The 15,396-nt window shown below is 43.8% G+C and overlaps 1 long non-coding RNA gene across 1 annotated transcript in view; it reads right to left on the bottom strand.

The window, feature by feature from the left end:
• Positions 1-15,396, bottom strand: part of LOC141583770 (uncharacterized) — a 45,267-nt gene that overhangs the window by 26,118 nt on the left and 3,753 nt on the right. Inside the window, exon 2 of the long non-coding RNA XR_012516662.1 lies at positions 3,762-3,858. This is a non-coding gene — a long non-coding RNA (uncharacterized LOC141583770). The remainder of the gene's footprint in view (positions 1-3,761; positions 3,859-15,396) is intronic.

The following is a 15,396-nucleotide window of genomic DNA, read 5'->3' as shown; positions in this document are numbered from 1 at the left end:
CCTGGCTGAGAGGACCTCACTCAGTAAATGTTTGCTGAATTGAATTGAACTAAACTGAGTTCTTTAGTTGAACTGAGCCCAGAATTCTTGACTCTTTCCAGTCAATGTTTTTGTTTTCCTGTCTTGGCAGGAAGCAGAGGAAACACTCAAAGAGGTAACTGGAGAGTGTGTGATGAAGGGATTATTTAGAGAGACCTGAGCAGAGTTAAAGAAAACCATAGGGAAGCACCCAGAGACCAGCCACTGCAGGAAGCCATAACCACCCCTAGGCCTGCAGGGGAGAAGAAGAGCTGGGGAAGGATTTGCAAGAGCTGCAGCCAGGAGAAAGGACCTGCTTGACAGGCATCATGGATGCAGCCATTGCCAAACCACAGCCTGCAGGGAGGAGCCAGGAGACTCAATGTCCACCCTCTCTCTCCTCCTACCCAGCTTCTGCTAGGGTCTCCCACTAGGTAGAACCCAGTGGAAGCCAGAAGCCAAAGAAGCCCAGATGGTGCAGGCCACAGAAGGCAGCTGTGCAGGCACAGAGCAGCGTGACTAGAAGTAGAGAGCACATCTGGATGGGCAAGGGAGAACAGCCAGCTTCAGAGGCTTTCCTCAAATTATGGTTTCCATCACATGAGCATCAGAACTACTTAAGGTTCCTTAATTCGTTTTAAAAGCAGACTTCCTGGTCTCCAACCCACACCTACTAAATCAAAATAGCTATCTCCAAACCAGACCTAAATCAAAATACATATGAGGCATGGGAATCCATATTTTTAGGACATTTCCCCAGCTGATTCTAATTCACATGCATTTTTGAGAACCACTATCTTGAACGGGTGCTTTGAATAGTTTAGTAGGGTTGCCAGTAGAGGACCTCTGGAAGTACGGAATTACATGAATTCTTAACTTGGTTAATTCGTAATTTGAACCTACAGCATCACTTCCAGGTAGTGGGATCTGAAGATGTTGGATCCCTAGGTCTGGGGGATCCAAAGGATCAGAGAACCTCATTAATTCATTCATCAATGTTACTGAGCATGTACTAACTTCCAAGTCCTGTGGAGCGTTCTGGGCACACAAAGGTGAATAAAAATGGTCCCTGCTTGGGATTTCCTAGGATGACTCTTAGATGCCATCTAGGGATTCTTCTGGGACTCCAAAGATTATCCTCAACATGTGAGGATGACTCTTCAGTGCCTCTGCAAGCACCAGCTATGGACAGGCAAAGTAACAAATCAAACCCATAGCTTCAACCACTTTCTACACACTATGATGCCCGATTATCTATGTCTCCTAGTTCTGGGAATTCAGCTGCCTACAGAATAAATGCCTGGAGGCCCCACAGTTCCCTCCTATCCACATGTGTCTAAGAGGATCCCTATTCCATCCCTGCTCACCCCGCAAGTCCCCTAACCTCAATGAATGTTGTCACCATCTGCCCAGTAGTTTCAGTAAAAACTTGGGAGCCCTCCCATTCTTCAGTAACCAGGTCTAGCTCTCCCATCCCTTCACTTCTCTCGTTTTCCGCCAGCCTGCCAGGTGGTCTTCATAGTTCTCCTTCATTAGTGCAATAACCTAGCAAGAGTCCTTCCCCTCTCCACAGTTATTATTGCCAGAGGGTCCTTTAAATATGCAAAATACAAATGTGTTACTCTCCTTCTTAAAATCTTCGATGCTCCCCAGTGCTCTCAGAACCAAGTCCAGACTCCTGGCTGTAGGATGCAAGCTCTGTGCACCTGGCTATACCCGAGTTTCCACCTCATTTTCTACCACTTCCCACCATCCCCCTACACACACCCTTACACCCTCACCATGGATCTGAAATGTCTATGCTTGTTCACCTTCTTCCAAGAATGTTCTCCCCTTTCTATACCTGGTCAGCTCCTCCTTGCCTGTCAAACTCATTTCAAGTATCATCTTATCCCTGAAGGCTTCTTTAACCCTCCAGACTGGATTAGTCTCCACTCCCTCAGTATCTTACTCGTACTTCTTTAATTTTTATCTCACCACCTTATAACAGTCAATTGGTCTCTTCTATTAGTCTTTGATGTCTATAAGGAATGGATCAGTCATGTCTAATTGGCCTTTACATCCCAGTGTCTGGCAGAGCATCTTCCCATCACCATGGGTGAATGAGTGGGTTGGTTTATCAATTGAATTAGTAATATCCTCTTGCATGGAAAGGGGTCTTCCAAGAGTGGACCTAGGGCAGATGGCCTCATTACATTTGCTAATTTTGACAGGAGTGACATCTGGTTTCACAGCTAGTGGAGTGCATCAGACACCCCAGCAGGCTCTGTGCCAGTATAGTAATCAAGAACAAACCCATCCCTCAAGGACCTCGTGAGAGACAGGGGAGACATTGTCTTTATTAGTGATATAGTTTGGATATGTGTGCCCTGAGATCTCACGTTGAAATTTGATCCTCACTGTTGGAGGTGGGGCCCAGTGGGAGGTGGGAGGTGGGAGGTGCCTGGGTCATGGGGGCAGATCCCTCATGAATGGTTTGATGCTTTTTCCAAGGTAATGAGTGACTTTTCACTTTATTGGTTCACCTAAGAGCTGGTTGTGAAAAAGGGCATGGCACCCTCTCCACTTGCTTGCTCCCTCTCTTGCCATGTGATAGATGGTCTCCCCTTGCCTTCTGCCGTAAGTGAAGCCTTCCTGATGCCCTCACCAGAAGCTGAGCAGATGCTGGCACCATGTTTCTTGTACAGCCTATAGAACCATGAGCCAAAAAACCTTTTTTCTTTACAAATTAGCCAGACTCGGGTACTCCTTTATAGCAGGACAAAATGAATTAACACAGGCTCTTTCGGGCTGCAAGGAAAAGACATAACTCAGGTTTCTCGGATGCTGATGTAAATGGCTAGATTAAGATAGTGTTTCTGGTATGGAGAAGTTTAAGAAGCCCCTGTCCTCAGCAGCAGCCCAGTCCCTCTGGAGCAGCAACTCTATCTGCAGGGATGGCAGGTAGATCTCATGGAGGATGGAATTAAAGCCTCTTGTGCTAAGCAGGGTAGCTCATGCCTATAATCCCAGCACTTTGGGAGGCTGAAGTGGGTAAATTGCTTGAGCCTAGGAATTCAAGACCAGCCTGGGCAACATGGCGAAACCTCATCACTACAAAAAAATTTCAAAAATTAGCCAGGTGTAGTGGCATGCACCTGTAGTCTCAGCTACTTGGTAGGCTGAGGTGAGAAGATGGCTTGGCCCCAGAAGGTTGAGGCTACAGTGAGCAGTGATGGCACCATTGCACTTCAGCCTGGACAACAGAGTAAGACTCTGTCTCCAAAAAAAAAAAAAAAAAAAAAAAAAAAGCCCTTTGTATCTGCCAGCTGTTACCTCAATAATGCTGCATTACAAACCACCCCAAAAATTCAGGGTCATAAAAAAACATTATTTGCATTATTTAGTTCTATTTCACATTATTTGCATTATTTAGTTCTATTTCACATTTTTCTCATTCTTCTGGAACCAGTGGTTTACTAGGCAGTCTTTTATGGTAGAAGCAGAGACACCAGCTTAACCCCATAAGCATAATTCAAGCCTCTAGTGCTTCACATATCCTTACATCCCATTGGCCAAAGCAAGTCACATGGCCAAGCCCAAAGTCAAAGCTGGGGGAAACCCACCTACCTCCAGTGAAAGGAACTGCAAAGTCATGTGGCAAAGAAAGCTAAGCAAAGAGAGAGGAGCAAAGAACTTGAGCCATTAACACAGTCTACACAACCCACCACACTCCTCATTTTTCAGGATGGAGCTCTGGTTACCTGGTCATCTTAGAAGCAGGTATCAATGACACGATTTTGTTTCTCCTCACATATAGTAAGCTCCACAAAGTCAAGGTCTTCACCGTATCCCCAGAACCTAAAACGGTACATAACATAGAGTTAGTGCTAATCAATATTTCTTGAATGAATGAAACCCCCCTCCCCACACATCTTCTTCACATTCTCACTTTTCAAGAGAAGGCCTCTGGTTAGATAGGTTTGTTACCCTCAAATATGGCACAGACTAGGCCATGGGGAGAGTCATTGCAAGTTTTCAAGCAGAGGAATAGCTTCATTAAAATGTTATCAGTATTTGGGAGGGTGGGAAATGAGAGAGTCTGAAGATCAATTGGGAGGCTATTTGCAAGAGCTCTGGTGAGAGATAAGAAAGTCCTGAAGTAGAAAATGGGGCTTGGTAAGGATGTGAGAAATACTAGGGGATGAGGAGGGGTGAATAGAGAGAATGTGTCATTTATTTGTTTGGCAAGAGAGAGGGAGATCTTCAGACATGCAGCTTGGAGTCCAAACAACTGGGTGGATAGTTATGGATAAGGAGCAGGCTTGTAGGATGGAGTTTATCTGCTAGCTTCGGGCTTGCTGAGTTTGAAGTACATGTGGGACACCCAGCTGAAGCACCAAAAATTCAGAATTGGTCCTCAAAAGGGATTTCTCATTAATATCTTAATTAGCCATTTATGTCAAATATTGTATTTACCTATAATATGCAAACTCTTTCAAACCCGCTAGATGCCCCCCCACCCCCAGCTAAAGATCAAGCAAACAGCTTGTTGCATGTTGTTTGATTTTCATAAGTCTCTGCACAGAGAGGAGAAAAGGACAAAGGCCAACATCAGAAAATCAGGATCAGAGAGAAACACATGACTATGTCCAGGAATAAACACCTTTCTTTCTTTCTTCAGAAGTTTAAACCCACCAAGACAACCCCTAACTTTCAGACACTCAATTAACAAACTTTTACTAGCCCATTCTCTGGGTTAGGCACACTAAGGACTAGAGACCTGAAGATGAGTAGAGAAAAGCCCCTGCCCTCAAAGAGCTTGGATTCAGTGAGGAAGGAAGGTTATGTACTCAGGTAATTGCAATCAGCTGTTCCAGAGGCCAGGATCAATGTCAGGGGGTGCGGGTTGGGGGGGTGCTCAAAACAGGAGCTAGTCAATTTCTGAAGAGGGTAGGAGACAGAAACAGATATCAAAGGCTCTGGAGAGGCCTAAGTGGGTGGGATGGACAATAAAGAACATTCCAGTCCAGGCGTGGTGACTCATGCCAGTAATCCCAGCACTTTGGGAGGCCAAGGCAGGAGGATCATTTGAGGCCAGGAGTTTGAGATCAGTCTGCAAAATACAGTGGGACCTTGTCTCTACTAAAAAAAAAAAAAAAAAATTTAAAGTAAATTAGCCAGACATGGTAGCACATGCCTGTAGTCCCAGCTAATCAGGAAGCTGAGGTGTGAGGAGCACCTAGATCCAGGAGGTTGAGGCTACAGTGAGCCATGATTGTGTCATTGCACCCCAGCGGGGGCAACAGAGTTATACCCTGTTTCAAATATCAAGAATGGATTTTTGAAACATCTCAGATATAGTGCACAGCTTGAACCAGGGGTAGTGAAAGATGTGAACCAGCACATTGCATTCGTGTTTTGGAAGGGCTAACACTTAAGGGCTGGAGGAGGGAGGGAAAAGGACCGGGGAAGGAAAGAACGAGGTAATGCAGGGTTCAGAGCATGCAGGGCTTTAAATACCATGTGCAGGAACAAGAAATGTGTCCAGGGTTTCCCTTCTCTGAAATATTTTGTGTAGGGGATCCCAAAGACCGGCTCTCCCTGATTTAGGAGAAACAAGGTACCTCCTAACGAACCCTAATTGATTACCTAAAAATAGACAAACTCTTTTAATCTCCTGTATGACATACTTATGACTAAAGTCTTAAAAATTCTGTGCTTGGCGTTTCCGGTTTCAAGTGTGGTCATACACCTTACCTCATTTAGTCTTCATGGCATTCAGGAAGCCGGTGATGCCAAATTTTGTTTGACAGACAAGACCCTGAGACTTAGAAGGAGTCCCTAACAAACACTTCTTGACATGAAAACGAAGCCCGTTTTTAAAAGCCTTAAGGATTAGCATGATAATGTTTGACCAAGTAGGTGTGTGTTCTTTGTTCTCAGGAGTGAGAAAAGTTTATTTGGCTGCCAGATGGCTTTTGGAGACTTGTGTTGGTTAATCCAGCAAAAATCTCCTCCAATCTGGGGACCAGCTGCACCAGCTGCACCCACGAGCTTCTTTATAATACAGACTGTGAGTCTCCCCTCCAGAAGGTTTCAGATTTGGTAGGTCAGGGGTGAGAATCTGGAAACAATATTGTTAAGAAGCTCTTCAGGTGATTCTGATGCACGGCCAGCTGGAAGATTGGTCAATCACCTCTTTTGGTTGCAAGGATAATTTAAGGCCCTGATGACGAAAGTGTGGTCTGTAAGCCACCTGTCTCAGCATCACTCAGATGCAGTTTCCTGGACCTCGCCCAGACCTACCAAATTAGAAATCTCCAGAGGTGGGCATATTTTAAACAAACTCCTAAGATCCATTTGTTCATTTATTTACAAATATTTCTTCAGGTCTAGCTATGTGATAAACACCATTCCAGGCACCGGGATGTAAAGGCAAATAAGGCCAACAACGTTTCTCCCCTAAAGACACTTACATTTTGACTCAGCTCTTTGAATGCTGGGAGTTTGAGAACCACTATCTTAAAATAATTCTGGGATTCCACAGGAGTTCTTTTTGGGACGGCCTCAGTTATCCGTGGTGGGAACAAACCACAGCTAAAACTTAGTGGCTGAAAAGGACAATGACTCCCACCCCCCACCCCCCGTCATGATGCAGTATGTTGGCTGGACGATTCTTCTACAGATCTGCTCTGGGTTCGGCTGAGATAAACCTGGCATGGCTGGACCCCTCTCCATGAAGTTGTTCATCTCAGGCTTCTTAGAGCATGGTGGTTTCAGGTTTCCAAGAGGGCCAACCCCAATGTGCCAATGCCTGTAAAATATCTACCTGTCATATGACAAACATGACAGGTAGATATTTGATAGGCATTGGCACATTGGCAAAACCAAGTCCTATGGCCATGCTTAGCCTCAGCGTGAAAGAGAAATTCATAGGAGTGTGGACCCCGGAGAGTTACTTTTTTTTTTGGGGGGGGGTCACTGCATTCTGTCACACTTGCCACGGCTGCCTCTCCTCACTTCCCTGCTGTTCTCCAGTTTAAATTTCTAGGTGAAGGAATCCAACTGGTCTTGCTAAGCACTTCCATGGCTCATGGTCACCCCTACTCATGGGGATTCTAGGACTCAGCAGGATTGCAAGCAGAGCTGGTGTAAAGGAGATGAGAAGGACACTATGGGTATCTTAAGCACCAGATTGAAACCTCCCATAGGAGAGTCAATAATTCCCGTGGTCAGTGCTTTAATCGCCTTGACATAAAAATATTTCCCTAAATATTTTATGTATTTGTTGCTGGGAGCAAAGTTAAAGTTTTGTGTTTAATATTGGTTACACAGATTTTTTTAATGTTTCTTTTTGATTTTTGAAATAACATTTTTTAATACAAAAATGAAAATTAAAATCACTCGTCATAGCATTATCTAGAGAAACCTTTTAGCACATTTTCTTTCAGAATTTTTTTCATAAATGTGTTTTTCTTTACAGTTAGGCTGAGAATACAGCTTTCTGTCTCACACTCTTCATCCAGCACTAGCATTTTCCCACATCATTACAAGCTCCTTGTAAAATAATTTTCAGTTATATAACAATCAATGAGACATACCATTTTATAATCTTCCACTTTTTTTTTTTTTTTTTTGAGACGGAGATTCACTCTCGTTGCCGTTGCCGAGGCTGGAGTGCAATGGCATGATCTTGGCTCACCGCAACTTCCGCCTCCTGGGTTCAAGTGATTCTCCTGCTTCAGCCTTCCCAGTAGCTGGGATTACAAGCGTGCACCACCACACCCGGCTAATTTTGTATTTTTAGTAGAGATGGGGTTTCTCCATGTTGGTCAGGCTGGTCTCAAATGCCTGACATCAGGTGATCTGCCCACCTCGGCCTCCCAAACTGCTGGGATTACAGGTGTAAGCCACTGCACCTAGCTGTTTCATTTTTTAGTGATTATCAGCAGTGCTATAATGACTCATTTCTGTTCATAAGCCTTTATCTGCATTTGGATTTTTCCATTGAATAGATGGGGTTCATATTTTTTCTTTATATAGCACAGTTTTTAAGATTACTTCAATGTTTCCTAATAAATAGCTAAACAGATATTTTCCCTCCTGAATGGAGCCAACACTTTCCTCTGCTGCATATGCCATATGGCTTTGCAGAGTGGGTCTATTTCCTTTTGCTTCATTTCCTCTTGTTTGACAGGCCTTGTCTATCCCCATTTCCGTGCGGGTACACATGAGAGCCAGGCTGGGTTGGGTTTTCAAGGACTTTACCAGAACTACAGACAGAGCTGTACATGTTCCCACGGTCACCTCTATATCCAAACCATGGAAAACTGTCTCTTTTTTTTTTTCTTTCCATAACTGACATAGGCTGTGTTTGTTTGGGTCAGGAACCCAACATGAACTACAAAAACTGACCTCCACCCAGGGAACTTGAGAAGAAGCTAGATAACACTGTAGGGAAATTATTCCCTCATGTGAATTGGCATATGAATATGTGCTAGTACTATGCACATTTTAAAAATATCACTGAACTAAATGTAATGGAAAATAACACACTGGCTTGAATAAGTCAAGGAACTTGGCCTGAATTGGGCATATCAATATGGCAATTCAGTTTCAACTAATTCACTCACTCATCACACTCTCAGTAAGTGCTAGTTTCTGTCTAGGATCCCAGCATAAGAAAAGATGCTAGACAGTTAACAGTTGGAGTAGCAGACTTAAACAACTGTATATAATGTGTTAAAGTGAGAATCTAGTAGATGATGCAGAGGGAGAGTCACCTGAGCCTACCCAGGTAACCAAAGAAAGCTGGTTACTACAGATTGTGCAAGATTGAGAGAAACATGAAGGTTGCCTCCCTACACTGTGAGAATAAAATACTGTCACAGAGGCTGACAACATATGGGTATAGACTTTAGTGACTGCTGCACAAAGTGAGTCCCTGGGTATTGCTTGGGCATCTCAGCAGAAAGTCCTATGACCCTGTTCAGTCTGCACCCCTTATGAGAAAATGATGTGCCTTAGGAACTCTGCTGTCCCTGGCTGAACATGGATTCCTTCAACTTCACACGTGACTCATGTTTACAGAGGCATCGCTGGACAGTCCGTTTGGACTGTGATGCAATGACTGTGTGTACCATGGAAAAAATGAGACAGGCATCCTCGCAGAACAGCAGGGCGCAGTTGAGGAAATCCTGTGGTGTGTCATCCGTGCAATACTAGAAGCACCAGATCACTGGGTGGACTGAATAGCATCCCCCGTTCTTAAAATGTCACCAGGAATTAGGAGCACAGTGTTCTCCTGGCCCCAGGACAGGTTTCCAGTTTCTCAGCAATGAAATGGTAAGCCAAGCAAGAATAGGTTTTCAGAAGACCATCTTTTCATGGATGTGAACTCCAGCAGAGGCCTGAGCAGTTGGAATTATCTGTCTCACTTCTCTGGCCATTCTGTTACCAACTTTATCAGGGAGGTATCATTCCTGATCCCAGGGTCACTGAAACCGTTTTCTCTTTTCTTTTATCCTCATCCAAAAGCTGTCTCTTCTGTTCCATCCCCCAGCCATGTAAATTTCCAGTAGGAGTGAGAGTGTTTGACCAACAGCTGTTTCTTTCATGCAAGATATGCATTGCTGTGCCCTGGTCATAGTTAGAGCCTTGGCTTATCAAGAAACCTGGGCTCTGCACTTGGTCAGCGAAATTTGGAGGGAGCCAAGATGGAAAACAAAATAATTTTGAAAAAAAAATGCATGTTTCATTACTTTTTTCCAAATGAGAATGTTTTTTATTTAAAATAGGTTATACATCAAATGGTAAAAAATTCAGGCTGGGTGCAGTGGCCGGTGCCTATAATCCTAGCACTTTGGAAAGCCGAGAAAGGAGAATTGCTTGAGCTCAGGAGTTTGAGACAGACTGGGGAAAACGGCGAAACCACATCTCTACAAAAAATACAAAAATTAGCCAAGTGTGGTGGCATGTGCCTATAGTCCTAGCTACTTAGGATGCTGGGGTGGGAGGACTGCTTAAGCCTGGGAAGTTGAGGCTGCAGTGAGCCGAGATTATAGCTCTGCACTCCTGCCTAGGTGACAGAGACAGACTCTGTCAAGGAAAGGAGAGGGGAGGAGAGGGGAGGAGAGGGGAGGAGAGGGGAGGGGAGGAGAGGAGAGAAGAGGGGAGGGGAGGAGAGAGGAGGAAAGGGGAGAAGAGGGGAGGAGAGGGGAGGGGAGGAGAGGGGAGGAGAGGGGAGGGGAGGGGAGGGGAGGAGAGGGGAGGGGAGGGGAAGAGAGGGGAGGAGAGGGGAAGAGAGGGGAGGGGAGAAAGGAAGAAAATTCAGAAGGTACAAAAAGGTTTATGGCAAAACGTAAACTTTCATCCTTCCCCTACCCTACTCATACAGTTCCTCTTTGGGAGGTAATGACCTTTCCAGTTTCAGTTTTGTGTGTATCCTACATACTTCGATGTGTTTATTTTAAGGTCCATTGCTCTTAGCAAACATCGCCATCACCACTACTACCCCTGTTACCCCTGCCTTTCTAGTCACATGGTTAGCTTGCTTCTGGTCTCAGGAGAGCATAGTGGATAACATCAGAGACCCAAGGTCAAGGTCAGAAAGCCTGAGAGCTGAAGGTCCCTATTTATGGGTAGGACATGCCCTTTCTCCATCTCTTTCTCCCCTTTCCTTCTACCCCTTTCTATGTGCACCTCCTTTAAGAAGTTGATGTTCTGATCCTCAGTTCCATCCATCCAAGCATCAGTGATACCTAGAAGACCGTTAGTAAAATTTCCCATCCTTTAGTTTATTACTCAGACTATGTTCTTGGTGTACACATATTGAAGGTTAGGACAGAAATTAATAAAACTTTGGTGTATACAAGATTCTTACAGGATGGGTGCAGTGTCTCACATCTGTAATCCCAACACTTTGGGAGGTCAAGGCTGTAGGACTGTTTGCACCCAGGAGTTCGAGACCAGCCTGGGCAAAATAGCAAGACCTCATCTAAACAAAGAAACAAACAAAAAAATGTGCCTCTAGTCCCAGCTACTTCAGAGGCTGAGGTGGAAAGATCACTTGAGCCCAGGAGGTGGAAGCTACAGTGAGCCATGGTCACATCACTGCACTCCAGCCTAGGTGACAGAGCAAGACTCTATATAAAATATATATACATAGTAAATTATAAAATGCAGGTTCTTGGGTGCCACACCCAGAGATTCAGAAGGTCTTGGCTCAGCCCAGGAATCTGGTTTTCCACCTGTACTTCTTCCCCCATGGTGATATGGTGATCGTGATATACATGGCTCCTGGATCACAGTTCTAGAAACATGGCCGTCACTATTTTTACTGACTCTCATCCCTTGAATCCTCTATTAGGAATTACCGATTATTTCCTTCATCGTTGCTGGTTTTTCAAAGTCATGACCAGTGTACGGCTATTCCGTATTACCTGGGTGTTTTTCTCCATCTTTGTTTTCAGTATATGAACTTCGAAGTTGTGGTTGAGAGACTCCTGACAAATCCATTTTCTGTGGGTTTTGTAAGATGACACCACCCGTTTCAGGGAAGGCCATTGTTTAAATATGGTCAGCTGCAGTTCAGGACACCAACTCCAATCTCTGCATGTCTCATCGTCTCGGTTTCTGTTGATGGAAGCATCTTCAATGCTCTGATTTTCCAGAGCAGGATCTTAAAGTCCCTACACTTACATTTGTTTTCCCATGTGGCAGCAAATCCATACGGTGGTCCATGGATCCATTACGGTCTGGTCCTCTCTCAGTTTTACAGTGTGTGCACCCAAAGATTGTTTTTCAAACTCCTTCCATCCTTGAGGGCTCCCACAAGTGTTCTTGACGGTCTGGGAATCATCTGAGTTTATTGTTTAATATTATCTTTCCAGCTCTATAATAATATTAAAAATACATGCATAATCTGGACGTCTGGCTGACCGTCTCCTGATAGCAGAGGGCTGCTACATAATTTTGGTTCCCTTATTTAAATCTGTGTTTACCACCAAATTAGCATCAACTGACCACCCCAAGGGAAAGCATTTACTTCTTGATGAGTTGACAAGCACATTTGGCAATGATGAGGTTGACTTGGCTTCCTGTCCAGCTGAGACTGAAAGGCCCAGTCCTTCTAGGGGCTGGCAGATGAAGGCAGGGCCCTCAGATTCTGGTGCCTGATACCTCTCTGACTCCATCTCCTGCAGCTTTCTCCCTTGCCCTCCAGTTTCTTTAATCTAGGGAGGCTTCCTCAAGGGCCTTGGTACTGCCCAGCCTATTCTCTCTGACCAGAAGATTCTCCCCCCAGATACCGGCAAGAATAACATCCTCATGTCCTTCAGGTCTTTGCTTAAGTGTTTGCTTAAGAGATGACATTTCTCAATCCTATTTAAGATTACAACTCTCTACCCGCCATTCCTCTCCCTACTACACTTACATGCTCTTTTTACAATTCACTTATTTCTCGTGTTGATTGTTCCTTGTAGTTTGCTCTATTAGACTGTATGCTCCATGAGAGCAGGGATATTTTTGTTTTGTTCACGGATGTCTCCCAAACACTTAGAGTAATGCCTGATACATAGTAGGTATATAATAAATATTTAATGAATTTTCCAATGTCTAATTGACAATCCCTGCATCACTGCTCTTGTACTCATACTAAATTTGTCAGTTTTGCAGACAAAATGCCTCTCTTTTACAGTGATAATTTGCAGAGAAAATACTTTTCTTTTTTTCTTTTTTTTTAAGATGGAGTCTCACTGTGTCACCCAGGCTGGAGTGCAGTGAGTGGCACGATCTTGGCTCACCTCGACCCCTGCCTCCCGGGTTCAAGCGATTCGCCTGCCTCTGCTTCCCGAGTAACTAAGATTACAGGTGCATGCCACCATATCAAGCTAATTTTTGTTTTTTTGTTTTTTAAGTAGAGACAGGGTTTCACTATGTTGGCCAGGCTGTTCTGAAACTCCTGCCCTCAGGTGATCTGGCCACCTCAGCCTCCCAAAGTGCTGGGATTACTACAAGTGTGAGCCACTCCACCCGGCCAGAAAAGACATTTTTCAATAGATAAAACATTAAACTGAAATGTTTGTGTTTCTCAAAGTGAGATCTATCGATTCCAGGAGCCTCAGAACACAGGCTCAGGAGATGAAGTGTCCTGAATTTGACTAACACTTCTCTAGCATGCTCCTGGCTGACCACCCTCTCACTCCTGGGCCAGGAATAAACACCTTGCTGGCATTCAACACACCTGGTGACTCTTTCTTGTCGGTAGGCAGGGTGGGCTTCACCTTCCGTGAAAGGAGCCTCTTACTTTCTTTGTGCAATTCTGGAGTAGCCATTTACCCTCTCTTTACATCATTTCTTTAGCTTGCTAACTTTTAAATTTATTTCATTTTTCCATATTACGAAAGAAACATCCATACAATTTAGAGAACTATGAAGACATACGAAAAAAATGTCCAAAGATTTGAAATCATACTAATTTGTAAAAGATAACTTCTGTAGCTTGCCTCTCTGCACATAAATGTAATACTCAGACACAACCAATAATATTTTGGTGCAGTTTTTCTAGTTTTTGTTCTATGTGTATGTATTAAGTTGAAATATAGGAAGTTGCCAATGTTCAACCATTTTGACCCATAGAAAGGCAATTAACTAATTATTTATTTGAGACAGAGTATTGCTTTGTTGTCCAGGTTGGAGCGCAGTGGCACAATTGGGGTTCACTGCAGCCTCAACCTTCCAGGCTCAAGTGATCCTCCCACCTCAGCCTCTCAAGTAGCTGGGACCACAGATGGGTGCCACCACATCTGGCTAATTTTGTTCTTATTTGTAGAGACAGGGTCTCACTACGATGCCCAGGCTGGTCTGGAACTCCTGGGCTCAAGCAATCTTCCCACCTAAGCCTTGCAAGGTGTGGGGATTACAGGCATGAGCCACTGAACTCGACCTGGCAGTTTGTAGTTCAACCTAGTTAATTTCCACATACCATACCATGTGTATTTTGCATCATACTCTTTTCCTGTCATTCTAACAGCACCACTTGCCCATGTATTTACAGATTCTCGGGCTCTTCATGAGCTTGCATTAACAGCACAAATAATTGATGAGCATTAGCATCTCAGCACAGAGCACTGCTTTGTAAATCATTGGAGCAGTACAAGTAGGGCAGACTTCGAGTCTTCATGTAAATTACAATCCTCAGTGATTCTTCCATGAAACTCTACCTATAAACTCCCTCAGCCAATTGTCTACGTACAGTGCCTGGCACCAGATTTTCTGCCCCAATGGCAGCTTCTGGGAATGCTGCTAATAATTGTGTTTAGTTATTCATCTCTTGTTCCTTTGTATGAATCTGGTCCATCACCAGTGATGTATATTCAGTTTGTAGTTTATCTTCCTCTCCAATAAAATCAGGCCCTTTTGTTTTCTTTGTTATTTTTTGTGGTTTTCGGATTTTTGAGCCACGTACAGTCTACTGGCACTAAGAGAGAGAGCTGACTATATTTTTGAGCTTTGCAGGAGGAGGGCTGCTCTTAGAGTCCTGGCTTTCTCTCAGTAAACATCATCAGGACTGTCAGCTCTCCATCATTTCATCACAGCAAAGTCCTGAAGAGTCCATGGACCAGGTGGTTCCATCACATTGTGATCTTGCCTCCAAAGTGATTGCCCAGAGACAGTAATCTATATGGGTCCTCTCTGGACCAGTCTATCTGGGACTGAGTACAGCTCTATTCCCAATTAGGCCTTAATTTGCTCTAGACTTGACTGGGTTCAATGATAGACTAAGAAGATTATATGTCCATTCACAAGCCCCATTTACATAAGGTTTGGGAGCTTTTACGATCAACGGTCACTGTTAGTAATAATCTCATGTCACTTAAGGTACAACACCTTACAAGGATGGACTTTAACATTTTGGCCCCAAGAATAAAACAGTAACAGGAGACTAGAACATTTAAGGGTAATCTGTAGCCTACAAACACATTGAAGGATAGAGAAAATAAGGCAAAAAATACACAAAGTGAAATGACATATGGCTTCTCTTATCATCAAAACATGATAATCTACTACACAGAGAGGCAGTGTGTCATAAAACCTAACACTCTGGCTTTGAGATCAGACTGACTTGTGTTCTAATCCTTATCCCCTTACTAGCTGTGAACATCCCCTAGATCGTTTTCTCGTCTATAAAACTGAGCTAAAACACTCTGTAGTGATGGTAAGGATTAAAGAGAGAATATATATAAAATATTGATCGCACTTGAGCCTAATAGTAGCAGTTATTATAACTAGATTTACACAAAAGAAGAATGTTTAATTTGATCTTTTAAATGCTTGTGATTGCAAACATGTCATTGTGACATTAATAAACATTTTTAAAAAAACCTTACTACTGCA

Source organism: Saimiri boliviensis, chromosome 2, assembly GCF_048565385.1.
Source record: "Saimiri boliviensis isolate mSaiBol1 chromosome 2, mSaiBol1.pri, whole genome shotgun sequence".
Lineage (NCBI taxonomy): Eukaryota > Metazoa > Chordata > Mammalia > Primates > Cebidae > Saimiri > Saimiri boliviensis.
The sequence above is the reverse complement of the archived record's forward strand: the minus strand, read 5'-3'. Positions and strand labels throughout refer to the sequence as shown.